Raw genomic sequence first — 16,309 nt, 5'->3', positions numbered from 1 at the left:
CTTTCCTCTGCTTGCCCCTCCTGCACAGTCAGGAAATCAAAATTTCACCCTCAGCATCTGGTTCTGTGTTCCAGTTCTGGCTATTAAGACATGAACAGAAAGAGAGGTTACTCTAGAAAAGCTTCTTGAGATATCATAGTCTGAGTTTTGTAATAGATCATAGCTTCCTATAGGAAGAAGGTGTCAAATCCTATAGTCCTCCTCTCCTCCTAATAGATCACAGGCAAAGACATAACAGTTTCACTTGCTGTGGTGACGCTACTCATATGATGTTCCGCAAGCCTTGAGATGCATAAAGTGAGGGAGTCTCTGGTCACGTGGAAGTGACTTTCGGTCCAGCTCACGCAGTAGCTTGGGGAACTGCCATGGTTTTAGCCAGCATTCTTAATGCTGAAATAAGCACAAAATACTCCCTGCTTTTCTTTACCTGTGGGTCTCACAGTGGGCCACCACAGTTTAAGGATGTCTACTCCAACAGTTTGTGAACTCATATTTCATGGCATAAATGCCTTAAAATTCAGACTGCATCTCGTTGGATTCAAACGATTCCTTTCAATACTTTCAGCAGGTGCACTCTTTAGTCTTTGAGAATGAAACACCTGGTTAAGAGTCACACACATATGGAATGGGTTGCATGTATTCAGTCATCTAGAAAATTGTCAAATGATTGATTCCAGTTATTTTGCCATTAGAATCCTGTGCTGTGACTAAATGCCCCACCCCCAAAAATCCACCTTTAGCCTGTGGGTCACTTGGTCACAACTTGGTCACTTGTTGTTTTGGAGCTGCCGTGAAGCAGAACATCATGGCAGGAACACGAGGTGGTACAAGCTGTTTACTTATGGCAGCCGAGAAGTAGGCACTGGAAACAAGAGAAAGAGAAGAGGTGTCGGAGCAGAGAATTTACCTATTACAGGATTGGCCCTAGTGACTTCACTTCCTTCCACCTGACCGCATCTCCTAAAAGGCTGAGCAACCTCTGGCTCTTCAGTTCCAAACATAGCATCCCTACATATGGAGACTACAAACAGGGAGATGACTGTGGGCTGGCAAGGCTGCTCAGTGGGTAAAGGCGCCAGCCCTGGTGGCCTGAGTTAGATCCACAGGACCCACGTGATGGAAAGAATCAGCTAATTTCTGCAAGTTGTCCTCTTCCTTCCACAGGTACATGGTGGCATGCATAGACTTCTGCTCCCCCAACCAAGCTGAATAAAAGAAAAACCATAACTAAATTTATAGTTGGTCCTGTGTTTTGGGGAAATGCACAGTCAACGAAATAGCACTCAAAGTGTTGTTTCTTGATGCGCTCTATCTGTTTGTGTCTTTTCTTTCTTCTTCTCATTTCCGTTAACATTCTTTCTTGTTAGTCCACATGGATTGGTTGCTATTGCTAAATTCTTAGTCTCTATTGTCACTGTTTGGCAGCCATTTGATGTCTGTAGTAGCCAGACCAGTTGGATAGTTCACATTTATTATGAAACACATTTTATGATATGATTTATTCTTAGTTTTTTTGCCAGTGATACAATGAGTGCTAGAGAGGAACTTGCCTTCTTCCCAAAATCGTTTCATCAAAGACAAGTCAGTGGAATGAGTAGACATTATTTTATATGTGTGCATATTTGTGTAAGTGTGAATGTGGGTGTTCTATGCATTTAGATGTGTGGGTATGTGCATGTGTACTCTCATGTGCATATGCAGGTGAAAACCCAGAGGTCAACACAGGGCATCCTTTTTGATTACTCTCCATTCTATTTCATCCATCCATTCATTTATTTAGTGTGCACTGGTGTTGCATGTATATACTCTGTATGAGGTTGTTGGATCACCTAGAACTGGAGTTACAGACAGTTGTGAGCTGCTATCTAGGTGCTGGGAACCCGGGTTCTCTGGAAGAACAGACAGTGCCTCTTAACTACTGAGCTGTCTCTCCAGGCCCCTCCACTCTATTTCTTAAGATATGGTTTCTCGATGAACTTGGAGCTTATTTATTTGGCTAGGGTGGTTGGCCAATAAGCTTTGAGGACCTGCCTGTGCCTGGCTCCTGATAAGGCTTTTTTAAGAAGCCTGTGCTAGGTTTTTGTGTAGTTGCTGGGTATCCACACTCAGGGCCTTGTACTTGTGTGGCAGACATTTTATTAAATGATCATCTCTTCGGCATCTGACTAGACATGTAATGTGGCATATTCAAGAACTTCCATGACTTTGATCTCAATTCTCCTAGGTTGAGTGAGCCCTAGCTGTCTTACCACTGTGCCACAGAGGACGCATTAGTATAAAATAATTCTTGTTCTTCCTCATTCTGGCATTTGTTTACTATAGCAACTAGATAGGAATCAGTCCATATGCTGTGATATGGGTACTGCAGATGCTACAATTCCGGGCTCCAGCCAGTGGATTTGACGGTAAGTACCTTATCACTTCAGAATGAGGTACTTGATTTGTGAATCCTGCTGGCATCAGGACTGGAGCCTCAGAAGGTAGATTATGTGACCATTAATAGTGGGGAAATAGTAACTGGTCATAGGAAGTATCTACCAGGCAGACTTTGCAATGTAGAAACTATTCTTATGGGTTTCAAATTGTCGGGTGGGGATAATGATTTGTTATGTTTTGGGTAATTGTCATTTAGTGTCATGTTCTATAGATGGGATGAATTTCAAAGATGTGTTGAAAGGAATAAACAACAACACATGCATCATTGCTTTGTTTCTGTAGAGACTAAAGTAAGTATTTTGCAAATCAGGTGTTACAAGCATCCAATGATGAAAAAGATAGGATAAATGATTATGCTTTTATGAGATCATATATATATGAATATATAAAATATGAATATATTTAAAAGTACATAAATAAATAAAAAATTACCTAAAATATATGAACAAATAAAATAAGTTATATTTTAATTTATTAATTATTATTTATCATGTAATTAATTATGCTTACTTATTTTACTATTTAAATCAATATTATTTATATATTTATGCATGCTTTCTCTATATAGTTAATATAGTTACTATATAATATACTGTCTTAGATAGGGTTTCTATTGCTGTGAAGAGACACCATGACCACAGTAACTCTTACAAAGGAAATTATTTAATTGGGTGCCTTATAGTTTCAGAGGTTTAGTTTCCAGAGGTGGAATGTGGCCACAAGCAGGCAGATGGTGCTGGACAGGAGCTGAGAGTTCTATGTCTTGCAGACAACAGGGAATTTTCTGTCTCCCTGGTCATTATTTGAGCATATATGAGACCTCAACGCCCATCTCCACAGTGACACACTTCCCCCAACAAGGCCACACCCACTACAATAAATTCATACTTTCCATTAGTGCCACTTCTTTTGGGCGTCATTTTCTTCCAAACCACCACATTTCACTCCCTGGCTTCCAAAAACTTGTAGCCATATCATAATGCAAAAATACACTCAATCTAACTTCAAAAGTCCCCATAGTCTATAACAGTCTCAAACTTATTAAAAAACATAAAGTTCAAAGTCTCTTCTGAGATTCAAACTCTTAACTGTAATCTCCTGTAAAATTAAAATAAAAAAGATCACATACTTATTATTATATCACATATAGTATTGTACTTATTATTTTAAATAATATTTATTTTATTATTTATATTAAAATTAAACTAATTAAAATATTAAAATTAAATATATAAATATATGAAAGCATACAATTGCTATGTGGAAAAAATAGAGTAAATTAAACAAAGTTCCTGGATGACTGTTTAAGCCTGTTTATTATAGAAGGACTCCTTGAAGCAGAGTTATATAAAATCAAGAGTAATAACTGATAAAGGGTTAGTCACTTGCTGGTGGAAGAGAACAAGGAATCTTCTGGAGTCTAGAACATCTTAGGGCCAGAAGAAGAGCCAACAAATCATGTAGGGGTTAGCTCATACAGGCCTTTGAAGTCTTAGGCAATCAAGTTGGCATTTTTTTTTTTATTGGTGGGGAAATAGTAGACAGCTTAAGTCAATTTATATCTACAGACTGATCAAATGTGGGCTTCAGAGCAATCCCTACCATTGCTGTGTTGTAAGGGTCTGGTTGAATGAAGATCACTTAGTGGCTATGAGCTAACTGTTTGGAGTAAGACCAACATCCAATAACCATAGCTGACCATACTCTGTCCTTATATGTACTGACAACAAACTAGCTGTCACACATTCAGCCATGCACAGAGTAATTTTCAGATGTGCAAGAGGCTGTGATCCAAAAAATACAAATCACATCAACAATTCTCCAAAATAGGGTAGTTTTAGTTATCCAAGAGTAAGGACATTAGAAGTGTGCTTGTGTATGGAAGGGCTTGAGTACTTTCTTAGCTTTAAAGTGATCTTCATATTTAAAAATATCAGAAGTAAACATTTTAGGTAAAGAGCCTGCTGTTTTCTACCAGGATATACTGCAGTAAGGCAAAGGGCTCTAAGCTTAGAAGAAAGAGGAAATGGAAAAAAGGACATGCTATAGATTTTTCTATCCCAGTAAAGAGATTTTACCTCAACAAAATGCATGGAGGATAACAAAAATGCCTAACGTGAATGAGTAAGTGATAACCTTAGGTGAGAGGGGCGTGGCAGAGGATGAGAGCTGGGAGCTGAACTGTGGCAGTCACAGTCTGAGTGAGGTGCAGTATGAGTCCTTACTGGAAAGGGGTTGAGCTTAGAGAAAGAGGAGCTGGAGGGAAAAATGCAAACACTGAAAGGGAAGAAGGCAGCAGGGTCTATAAGCCAGCCCAGGGAGACACATACTTTGCTGTGTGAAGTCTGGGCAGAGGAGATCCAGAAGGAGGAACAGAAAGAGGAAGAGCAGAAAGGTCAATGAGATGTCCAAGGTGTAGGTGCTTGTCCACAGTCGATCCCAGGGCCTCGGGTTTTAGGCCTCAGGCTTCTTTGGCTTGATCCTCACTCAGTACAGAACACAAATCTTCAACAGTGAAGGTACACTTTAGATGGAGGGATATCCCTCTTTACATGCTGCTGGGACTGTGGTAGGTTGGTTTGAGGTATGTGCTGGCTTCATTTCATATCAATGTTCAACATACTGCCTTGAGGTTGACCAAAATTGGGGCAGCTGTATAACAGAAATTAGAAAACACTACATGTTTCTACACTGAGATTTAGTTCTCTACAAGCACACTGGTTGACATAACACACAGGTGGCTGGATCCAATACTGCAATGCTCTAGTGTTTTGGAGATGTAAACTTAGGCAGGGAATTGTTCCTGGACATTTTGTAACAATCATTTCTTTATCATTTATAGAATAATTCATTTGTCTTGTTCATTTATTTAAAGGCAGCAGAAGTAAAAGAACATGGCGCCAGCATTGCATTAGGCTAGGATGTTGGATCATAACACCATATTTATCTCACTGTGGAAAAGAGCCAGACAAGCAACAGTCTTAATCATAATTGCGGGTGGCCAGTGTGAAGCTGGGAATGTGCTGCAGAGCTTATGATTTCCTCAACTGAATCCTAACCATATCAGCAATCTCCTTTCTCTTGACTTCTCTTAAAAGAATCCCTAGTGATAGTGTGTTATAAGGATAAAAATTAATAATGTTGACTCCTGCAAGATTGCCCAGGATCAACATGGTCCGTCTATGTCTGAGCAGCATTTGAAGATTTTTCAAACTGAAATGTAAAAAATTGATGTTATCCCATTTCTCGTTCCTAATCTCTGAGAGCTAGTTTAACAAAAGACACAGGCGCCATATCCCTGAACACGTGGGTGCTTGCACAGCACGGTCAAAGTGGCATATTGTCCTGCATTAAGTTTAATGTGGACTAGTTTCCCAGACATTAAAGAACTGTAAAGCCCTTGTTGGCAGAGAGAATGCCCGAGGATGGTGTTGTGATGGGGTGTTGTTCTGCTGTGGAAGGAAACTTGAACTACAGCTTCGTAGCTGGAGGCACAATGGTGAAATACTTATTGGAGTCGAGGTCTTTACAGATTTTATCCTTCGGTATTAAAACAAACCGCTCAATTACAAAGCCTTTCTTGAGATGGATTTCCAGAGGGTGTGGTCAACTTTCTGGCAACATTAGATTGGAGTCAAGAGTTTTAAAATCTGAACTTCAAACCTGCTGGATTTCCATTTGGCTTCAGATTCTCTTTCAAATGGTTTATTGCTCATTGACTCAGCATTCTCAAGAAATTAAAATATACCAGGGAGGAAGCAGATATGCTATGGAAAGCACACCCACCTGGAACTCAATTCATTTGGAAGATATATCTTGCATATCAAAACAAGTTATGAAGCACTCTACTATAGTTAAAATGTGTGTGGAGGGAAACTTTTGCTTGGATTAGAATCTAAATTATTTCAATCTTTTTTATTCCTCCCCCTCAAAATGCTTTAAAGTTTCTCTTGAAAGAACTAGCAGTGTTCTTTGGAAATTTTATAAGATTCAGGTGTTTTCAGCCCCTCATCTGATACTGAGAAAACTCTTTTCCTTGCTAGGCCCCCTTGGACCTGTTTTGAATACCTGCTACCGAATGCACACATTTTGAAGGCTAAGGCAAGGCCTGCTCCACACCCTTGTGCCCTTGATATACACACCACAGCCAGTGTTCCTCCACCCAGATTCTTTTCTAGCCACAGCCACCACGAGTGTTTAACATCCATCTTTACCTTTTCTTCCTCCTTTGGTCTTCAAGCCAGGTGAGCTATAAATTGAGGTAAAATGTACAGCTGGGTCAACAAAGGGGGTCAGGGGGATGAAACCATTTCCTGTCCTTTTTCAGGACGTTTGAAAAACACAGTTGGCAGTGTGTGCATGGGGCTGGGGGGTTGAAACGGGAAGCACGATTGAGCATATAAATTAAATATTTTCACCCCCACTCTTTTTTGATAGCCTGGGGGTATTAAGAATGTGTGTTTTGGAAGGGCTCAGCAAGCATTCCAACAGTAAATACCTTCCTGTTCAGTGTGTTCGAAGTCAAGCTGTCTTCTGGGGTTGTTTTAAAAATATGTGTGAAATATGTACTTTTATTTCAAGCCAAGTCAAATGTTTTCAATCACCCCCCAACACACACATTTACTTGCCTCCCTTCCCTTCTTTTCCTGTCATTTCTTGCCCCCCAGACAGTAAAATATACCCTGAAATGTGTTTTTATTTTCGAAAAGGAAGTTTAGCGATTAATTATGAGTTACATGTAAACATATAATATTGCCCTCAAAGGTATTCACCACAAACCTGGCCAGTGTTGTTCCCGGTTGGCATTCTTGAGCATTCAGTCCTGGGCAGGGGAAGTCAGAGAAACATGCACAGAAACCAAGTATTTGGCTCCTGCACAACTGGGAACCAGTAGATAATTGAGGGTGAGAAACGGTCCATAACTCTTCACCCCAGTGGGGATGAACCTATAATTCCCAAATTGTTTGTGTAATTTTCTATTTCTACCACATCAGAGACAAATATTATTTTGTACTGCGTGTTCCTTGTAGACTTTTTTTTTCATCAGCGAAGTCCAATTAAGAAGCCCAAAAGGAAAACAGCATACCTGGGGCCATCAGACCTGGCACGAAATACCACAGATGTACTCAGGAGGGAAAATATAGACCTATGCTGGAACCACAGAGCCCCTCTGCAGAATATTTCTCTTCTGTTGATAGACTTCAAAAGCACAGATCAAGTGAGCTAATTAGAGGACACTCTGTGATCTTCAAATTCAATATCAAGCTGTCGAGGAACCTTTTATATTTGGCCTGGGCAGCTGAGAAGGCAACAGATCTCCCATACAGAAGGTCTCAGACAGGGGTTTTGTGTTTCCAGTCTTCCCTTTGATGAAGCCAGTTAAAGTTCAGGAATGTTCTTAGACAACTATATTTACTAACAGCACCAGGTGTCAGGGTCGGTCTTTTCCAAATTTAAATTTTATTTAATGTAGCTGATTATTTGTATTATTTTATGAATTCTATGGCTTGTATGGAAGGTGGGGAGGGAAAGCCAACTCTTTCAAAAATAAATATCAGAGGGTAATTTATTCAAAGAATGTGTCTTGATATGTGATTCTAGGTTTTTAGGGTTTGTTGTTTCCAGGTATGTTTAACTCAACAAACACTCATTAAACTATTGACTGTGCAAAGCTCAGTGCTAGTTGCTGTTAGCAGCAGTTAATGACCTGGACATAATTCAGCTTGACCTGGTCCAACACTCTTTTATTATAAAAATCTCTCCGAATAAAATATGGCTATGAGAGAACTTTCTCGGCATAATGACTAGCATTTAGTGTTGAAAAATGATGAGCTAGCCAAGCAGCATCTTGTAAAGATGACCACTTTGCAGTCTTTTGGCAAATCTGTGTGTCTTACCCTCAGTAGTAAAGGACTTAAAACTTTTCTCATTAGAAGTCCTGGATAGAAAAGGAGCTCTCTGTCTCCCATTGGCTAGGCTTCGGGAATTTTATGTGGAGCAATTAGAGAAGAAAAGGAATAAAGATATTCAACTTGGGAGGCAGAAGTCAAACAGTGTGTATAGATAAACGATGTCATTCTATCAAAATTCCTCAAGAATCAACAGTAGAAGTACTGGAACCAGTGAAGACCCTTAGCCCAATGCTGCAGTTTATAGTACTTCACTGTCCTCACTCAAAGGACTTGTGCTCAAAGCAATCCTCAGTGTTGTCAGATGTGTGTATGGAAGGTCTCCTATAGCCTAGTACAAAAATCGATTCATTTAGTGCTCTCATGGTCACATCAACATATTAAGATTCTAATATAACTTTAATAATACCTCAAATTTTGGTAAAACGCTGCTGTGGAACAATCCTTCTATACACTCAGAAAATGTGTTGCTTTCATTGTTAATAAAAAGCTGATTGGTCAGCCGTTAGGCAGGATTTTTGGAGCAGAGAGAATGCTGGGAAGAAGGAAGGTGGAGTCTGGGGAGTCTTGAACCAGATGTGGAAGAACCAATAGGGAAGTTCATAAATGAGGTAAACAAGCCTCGGGGCAGCACATAGATGAATAGAAACGGGTTAATTTAGTTGTAAGTGCTGGCTGGAGACAAGCCTAAGCTATTGGCTGAGCATTTATAATTAATAATAAATCTCTGTCTGGTTATTTGGGAGTGGCTTCCGAGAGACACAAAGAAACTCCACTGACAAAATTCCTAATACTTATGAATGAGTACTAGTTAAACTTTCCTAACCTGGAAAAATACATATTTGGAGACTGGAGAGATGGAACAGTTCATCAAAGCTTTTGGCCAGCAAGTATAAGGACCTCATTTTGATCCCCGAACTCATATAGAAGGCCTGGAGTAGTCAAATGCATATCTTGAACCCCAGCACTGCAGGGAGGCAGAGTGTCATTTGGGGATTTCTGGCCACCAGCTCGGCTCCAGGTTCAGTGAGAGACCCAGTCTCAAAGGAATAAGGCAATTATAGAACAGGACACTTGATGTCTTCTGACCTTTGTGTAACAACACATGTACACACATTTGTGTAACACACACACACACAAACCTTGAAGTGCTTCAGAATGCAAAACATTTTAAGCACCAATGTCATGCCATAATTGGGAAACTTTACAACTCCTCTCATGTGGCAGGCCACTGTGGAAATATAGATATACTAGAAATTATCCTTAAGTTATGTGAATATGTTTCACATGAAGCTAAGTCAATCTTAAGTTTTGCATTGAGTCTTAACTCAAGATATCTTCATTATATATATGTAAATATCCCCAAATCTGAGAAATGCCTGAAGTCCCAACGATTTCTGCTCCCCAGCATTTTGGATGAGGAATATTCAAAGTACTCAGCCCACAGCACCTTAGGTCTCACCACGTAATGAATGGGGTCACTCATTAGATTGGCTATATCCTGAGAGAGGATCACAGTGAGTAGACAATAAAAGAACAGAAGGACTATCACACGTGACGTGAGTTCTGAGGGGTGACAAGGGCCGAGGGAGGCCCGAGAAGAAAGAAGGGACAGAGGAATAATAGGAGATACTGTAGACCTTCGTTGTTCTTTATGGAAGCCATGAGCCACATAGGATGATCTTAACTAGCGAAAAATGAAATGTGTTTTAAAACTAACCTCCTCTGGTGGCCCTTACTTCACGTTGAGTGTTTGTCATTGAAGGGTAGCACTACCATACTGCACACCATATGTAGAGCATTTGGATCACTGTATGAGGTTGTAGAATACTCCATAGATGTAGTTTTTTTCTCCACATGTCACCTACTAATCATGGTTTTATTTTATTGCCAAAGTTACCTTGCATGCCATTTTTGGAGTTTGAGTACATACTTGATCATATTACTCTATCATGATTTTCAAAACTTTCTGTCAAAATAGTGTTTCATAGTTTATTATGGACATGATTATGATACTTAAAAATCATAACAAAATTTTGCATTTGATTTATATACTTAGAATATTTAAAAATAAATGAAATGACCAGGTCAATATATTGCTTAAGGCTTTTGATAGGTACCAGAGTTTTTATGTTGATTGTCACTTTTATGGGATCTAGAAACACCTAGAAGGCATACCTGTAGGCATGTCTTTGAGGAATTACCTATAGTCAGTTGATGTAGGCAGACTCACCCTAAGTATGGATGTAGCATTCCATGGATACGTAAAAAGGAGAGACAAGCTCATCACCAACACTCCATGCTCTCTGCTCCTTTTCTGTGGGTTTACTGTGACCACCAACTGCCTTACCCTATTTGCCACGATGGACCTTGTCCCCAACCATGAACCCAAACAAAGCCGTTCTCCCTAAAGCTATTACTGCCAGTTATTTTGCTGTAGCCATGAGACAAGTGACTCTGGTCATATAATAGGCGTGACAAGATACCTCCACATATGTTTGTTTGTATTTCTTAAACAAAATGGCAAGAGTCAGTTTTGAAAGAGAAAGAACAATACCATAAAGAGTGAAAATAAAAACAACAAAACAACAAACAACAAAATAGCTAGAAAGACAACACACTCTGTCTCTGTGAGAAACAAGGCTTCATATTTGAAAGGAGAGAGCTATTAGGATCAAGAAAACAAAAACTATCTAACACACATGTTTAGAAAGAATACTGTGATCTAATTCCCCCATCTGAGTGATATAACCCACTAAAACTAGTCTTAAAGTATAGGCTCTAAAATAAGAGAATTTTTTCTCATTTTTAATAGTGAAATAGATAATTTTTATAAGATAATATCTTTCAAGATCTAATGCGGGTAGGTATTTTTAGGAATTTCACTCCCTTGCCATCGGTCTCCTAAGGTAACCTACTATTTATGTTCATTAGACAGAAACAAAATGGTGACAAGGAGAGAAGGAGCTTTTTATCACAGCTCAGCAGTGAAGGCAGGATTTATATATATCTGACTTCATCAAGGACAATAAGAATTAAGAATCCATTTCTCTAACCACTGTACCACCTTGCTCATAATTATTTTATTCAGACCTCATAAGAACCAGTTATTACGGGTTGAATTGTGTTCCCCTGCTACCAGAAATATAAAATCTGAACCCCCAGAATGAATGTGGAAAGAAAATTCTTTGTTTTTAAAGATTTTATTTATTATGTATACAACATTCTTCCTCCATGTATGCCTGCAGACCAGAAGAGGGCGCAAGATCTCATTTCAGATGGTTGTGAGCTGATGTGGTTGCTGGGAATAGAACTCAGGTCCTCTGGAAGAACAGTCAATGCTCTTAACCACTGAGCCACTCTCCCTCTTATGTTTTGGTAGAGTGCACCAGGATTGAATTTCTGAAGCAGCTCTAATACTTGGAGGCACTCATCTAAGTGTTTTTTTTTTTTTTTTTTTTTTTTTTTTTTTTTTTTTTTTTGCAGGCAGTCTGACAACTTTGAACTGTCAGACAAATTATCTTTCTCTCAAATTATTTTTAGCGCAGGAATCATGATACTACAGATCTATGCTCCTTTCCTTTTCAACATTCTTGACTTTGCTCTTGGGTGATCTTTGTCATTTCTAGGGGAGACTGAATCTTTGGTCCTTGTTCTTTATAATAATAACTGTGACCTGAGCGAAACTTCCAATGGTGAATATAGTGCCTGGTTTAATGACTTCTGAGCTGTTGAATATATTTTAGTTCTCTTTTAAGTAGGTTTAATGTGTGTTAATTCACTAAAGATTTGCAGCGTGCCACAGAGTTCAAGGCCAGCCTCAGGAGCATCAGTACTTTTGAAATCCTTTGATATGCCTTTTCTATAAATTCTCTCTTCCAATAGTGAAATAGAAAGGGATTAAAAAATAAAGTAGCTTTCTGATAGACACAACTTTTTAGCATCTAAAGTAGAACCTTAGAGAAATCGAGACCAAAAATATTTCAAATGGAAAATATGAACCGTGGTGAAACATTTCTTCATTGAGACACATGAAACTTTTACCTAACAGTGTTTCCACCTTGTAAATGTTTCACCTATGATCTCAGGATTTCCATTTCAAGTCTTCACCAGCATTGCATGAAAGAGCAAGGAAGGACTTGACATCATCAACTTGGTGGCCCTGCCTCATAAAACAGGACACATCTACCTGTTTATAGTGTTCTGCTGTAGAAGTCCCAGTAAGTTGTGTGTGTGTGTGTGTGTGTGAAGGAACTCTTCCTACAAATTTCTTAGTAGAGTATGGAAACTGAAAGTTAATAAATAAAGGTAATTACGTGACAACACAAGAATATGCACATATTTGAAGGTATTGGAACCTAAAAGTCCTGCTATAATCCCCAATTTAACAGTAGATTAGTGTACTGTATTAAGGACTAAATAGGTTGAATTATTTAAATTTTCTTACTTTTATTTTAATTTGCAGCTTTCCTTGGATTATCATGAAGTCTGTCATATAATATGAAGGAATTTATATTTTTCATATACAGAGTCTAGAAGATGAATAGTCTATAGAATGAGCCTAAAATGGCCTTTGAAATTTGGAAATTCTGCTGTGTTGAGCTAAACACTAAGGTACTTCTTTTTTTTTTTTTTTGATCTCATTATTATCAGCTTCCTGTTGTGTGTCTTGTACAGTCTTTGGCCTCAGAAGAATGTTGCAGCGAGTTTGGGACTACACACCAGATCAGGGCTTTTTTCTGTCTATCCTGCTCTCTGGAAAACTGCAATACTGAAAACGGCTTTGTAGCTTCTTCATTGGCAGTTAAAGCACAAAACATAGCATTTAGTTGTCTGGGCACTGGGAAGCTCTAGACCACAGGGGTGGCCAGTGAGATATTCTGCATATCAAATATTTACGTTAGGGTTCACAACAGTAACAAAATTACAGCTATGAAGTAGTAATGAAATAATTTTATGGTTGGGAGGGGTCACCAAAGCATGAGGAACTGTATTAAAGGGTTGCAGCATCAAGAAGGTTGAGAACCACTGCTCTAGACAAAGCTGTGCTTGAACTGATAGTGTCTGACTCTGCTTACATTTAACTACCTAGTGCCACAGTGAATGACTCACAAGTGTGTGTGGAGGGTGTAAATTTGCACTCCCAGGCTCTTAGGAGAAGGAGGTAAGAAGGGACATATCTTCTCAAAAGTTAGTGTACTTAATGGGTCTTGCAAAGTGATAGCTTGTCATGTATGCAGACAATATTGGTTGGATTTAATTAATCCAGTGAATGAAAATATTAGGTATATGGATGAAATGTGCTGTGTGAACTGGAATGTATTTTTAGTAGACCTGCTGTATGTGTACTCCTCTGTTGTAGCGTTATTGAACACTGACAACAAGAGACATTGCATTTACAATATCAATAAGGAAACAATTCAGGAAGATCAAACCACTGTCTACGTCAGAGTTAGAATTCAAAGTCAAGTGTGGTTCAAAAGCACTTGCCATGGCCACTCTACCATGATGCCACTCCACCCAAGAGGAACTTGTCATCTAGATCTGTGTGGTGTGCACCAACAATTGCAGACACAACCAATGCCAGTGTAAGGAAGTTTACATACACTGTAGACATTTGAGGAAGGTAAACCAAATGATACCAGAACTATCATCTAACTCGGAGTTCCAGAAGACTTAGACTTTAGGTTTGAGATTTTCTCCTTAGTCCTTCTTAATCTGACCTAGTTGATGCTTTGCTGGCATAAACCACCTCCTCCCTAGGTTTCCATGTGCAAAAACAAGAGGACCCTTGAGGCCAACAGCTACTTATTTATTTTCAAATGTTTTAAATTAAAATAATAGTGTGAGGCCATTTCTGAACTGTCTTTCCGAAATGACCCTTGACAGGAACTGGGAATAGTCTTGTCAATGCAGCCATTATCTTTGGGACCAAAAGGGGTGTGGGAGGGAAGGTGAAATTTCGAGATCTTTGTACATAGGAACGAGATGTCTGTCATTTAGTTAAAATAAATTATTGATTTTTAAATCAAATCAAAATATTGAGTCAAACAAGTGGCTACTGTACTTGAGTTTTCACTCATTTGTAAAGACTGTTTTGTTCCCCACTAGTTTAGGAATAGTGGGTGAAAATGGGTTATAAATAACAAAAACATGTTTCAGAATTTATGAAAACTGGGAGGCAATTATAGGACAGTCTGAAAAAAAGTTTAAATTGCCATCAGTTCCCAGAAAAAAAAAAAAAAAAAAAACATGTGATCCTTTCTTGCCTTATCAGGTAAGTGGACAGAATGTTTTCAAGTCAGTTTTGGAATTGACTCAGTTCCTTTTTCCATTGGAGCCTGGTGCACAAAGCACAAATTATTCCTCCACACCTCCAGAGCTTTCCCCTTTTCATGGGAACAAAGCCTTAAGTGTCTTCAGTGTCAGTCAGGTTTCAGGGTTTGGGATGGGGAAAGTTGCAAGTGACTGGCTTTACTGGAATAGGCCAAGAAAGCTAGGTACAAATTTAACTAGAATAATGACCAATAGCTTTGGAAGATCAAATATTGACCCTCTCCTCAGGAATTAAGAGATTATATAATTTGAGGGAATTTTGATATCGTTGCTTAAGGATCTACAAAATGTGTGGGTATGCATGTGTGTGCACGAGTGTACATGCATGTGTGCTTGCATGCGTGTGTGCGTTTGTGCCCTGACAGTAGAAGCAAAGTAAAAGATTGCGTTTCCCCTCGAGCCCAAGAGGCAAAGCTGGTTGTCACCCCAGTCCTGTCCCATGCTCATCTGCCTTTTCCTTTCCTTTCAACATGATAGATGCTGCTGTGTCCTTTGCGTACTCTCTTAATTTTGCCCATATGGTTTAGCAGTTGATGTGGGCAAAGCTGGAGCTGAAAGGGAATTCAAAGGCCTTGGTGACTGCCTGGTTAAGATCTACAAATCTGATGGGCTTAGGGACCTGTACAAAGGCTTTAAAATATCAGTCCAGGGCATTAGTTTCTACTGAGCTGCCTGCTTTGGTATCTGTGACACTGCAAAGGGAATGCTTCCGGATCCCAAGAACACTCACATCTTCATCAGCTGGATGATTGCACAGTCTGTCATTGCTACTGCTAGCCTGACTTTGTATCCCTTTTACATGGTTTGCTGTCGTATGATGATGCGGTCAGGATGGAAAGGGCTGATACCATGTATACAGGCTCCACTGACCGCTGGACGAAGATTGCTCGTGATGAAGGATGCAAGACTTTTTGTCAAGGGTGCATGGTTCAGTGTTCTGGTGCCTTTGTGCTTGTCTTGTATGACGAGATCAAGAAGTACACATAATTATGTCTTAGGTGTTCTCCCCGAGAACAGGCATACTGTATAATAAACCATATCTTGAACATTCTGGACATATTTTCTGGCTTTGTTTTATCGATGACAATTATTTTTCAGTAGAAAGTGAGAGGCAATAATATTCATCGGATCAGTTTTCTTTTAAAGCCATTTCCATAGTGATAGTAATGATGGGACTCAATAATATTTTTATTTCAGTCACTCTTAATATTAAACATTGAAGAAATAAAAACTAACTAAAGATAAAAAATATGGGTTTCCATGTAGAAAATAGAATCTAGAGACCAGAACAGGGACTATGTCAGGCCTAGGTCAAAGTGCCATGGGCTGATTTAGTTGGAGACTGACAAAAGTAACTCCATGTTTGCTGCCAGAAAGCAAAACTTTATAAAAAGGCTGGATTTGGGGGGAGGGAAAGGATGCCCCTGGGTGTTCTTTCCCTGACCTCTTTTCTTTCCTGAGCTACAAGAGACTAGCCCCCTTTGGTCTTTGGTGGTTGTGTTATTGGGCATGTATATCATGGTTAATTTTCTCTACTTGGGTACTTTCTTCCTTTTCTACTTCCCTCATTATTTTGTGACACACTTGGCCACTTCCCTTTCCTTGCCCTGCCTTAGGAAACACGTGGG

At 39.2% G+C, this 16,309-nt stretch overlaps 1 pseudogene; it reads left to right on the top strand.

Moving 5' to 3' along the window:
* Positions 1-15,151: 15,151 nt before the first annotated feature.
* LOC130867580 (ADP/ATP translocase 2-like) lies at positions 15,152-15,668 on the top strand (annotated as a pseudogene).
* Positions 15,669-16,309: the final 641 nt, after the last annotated feature.

Source organism: Chionomys nivalis, chromosome 2, assembly GCF_950005125.1.
Source record: "Chionomys nivalis chromosome 2, mChiNiv1.1, whole genome shotgun sequence".
Classification (NCBI taxonomy): Eukaryota; Metazoa; Chordata; class Mammalia; order Rodentia; family Cricetidae; genus Chionomys; species Chionomys nivalis.
Note: the sequence above shows the minus strand (reverse complement) of the source record. Positions and strands in the feature narration are given on the sequence as shown.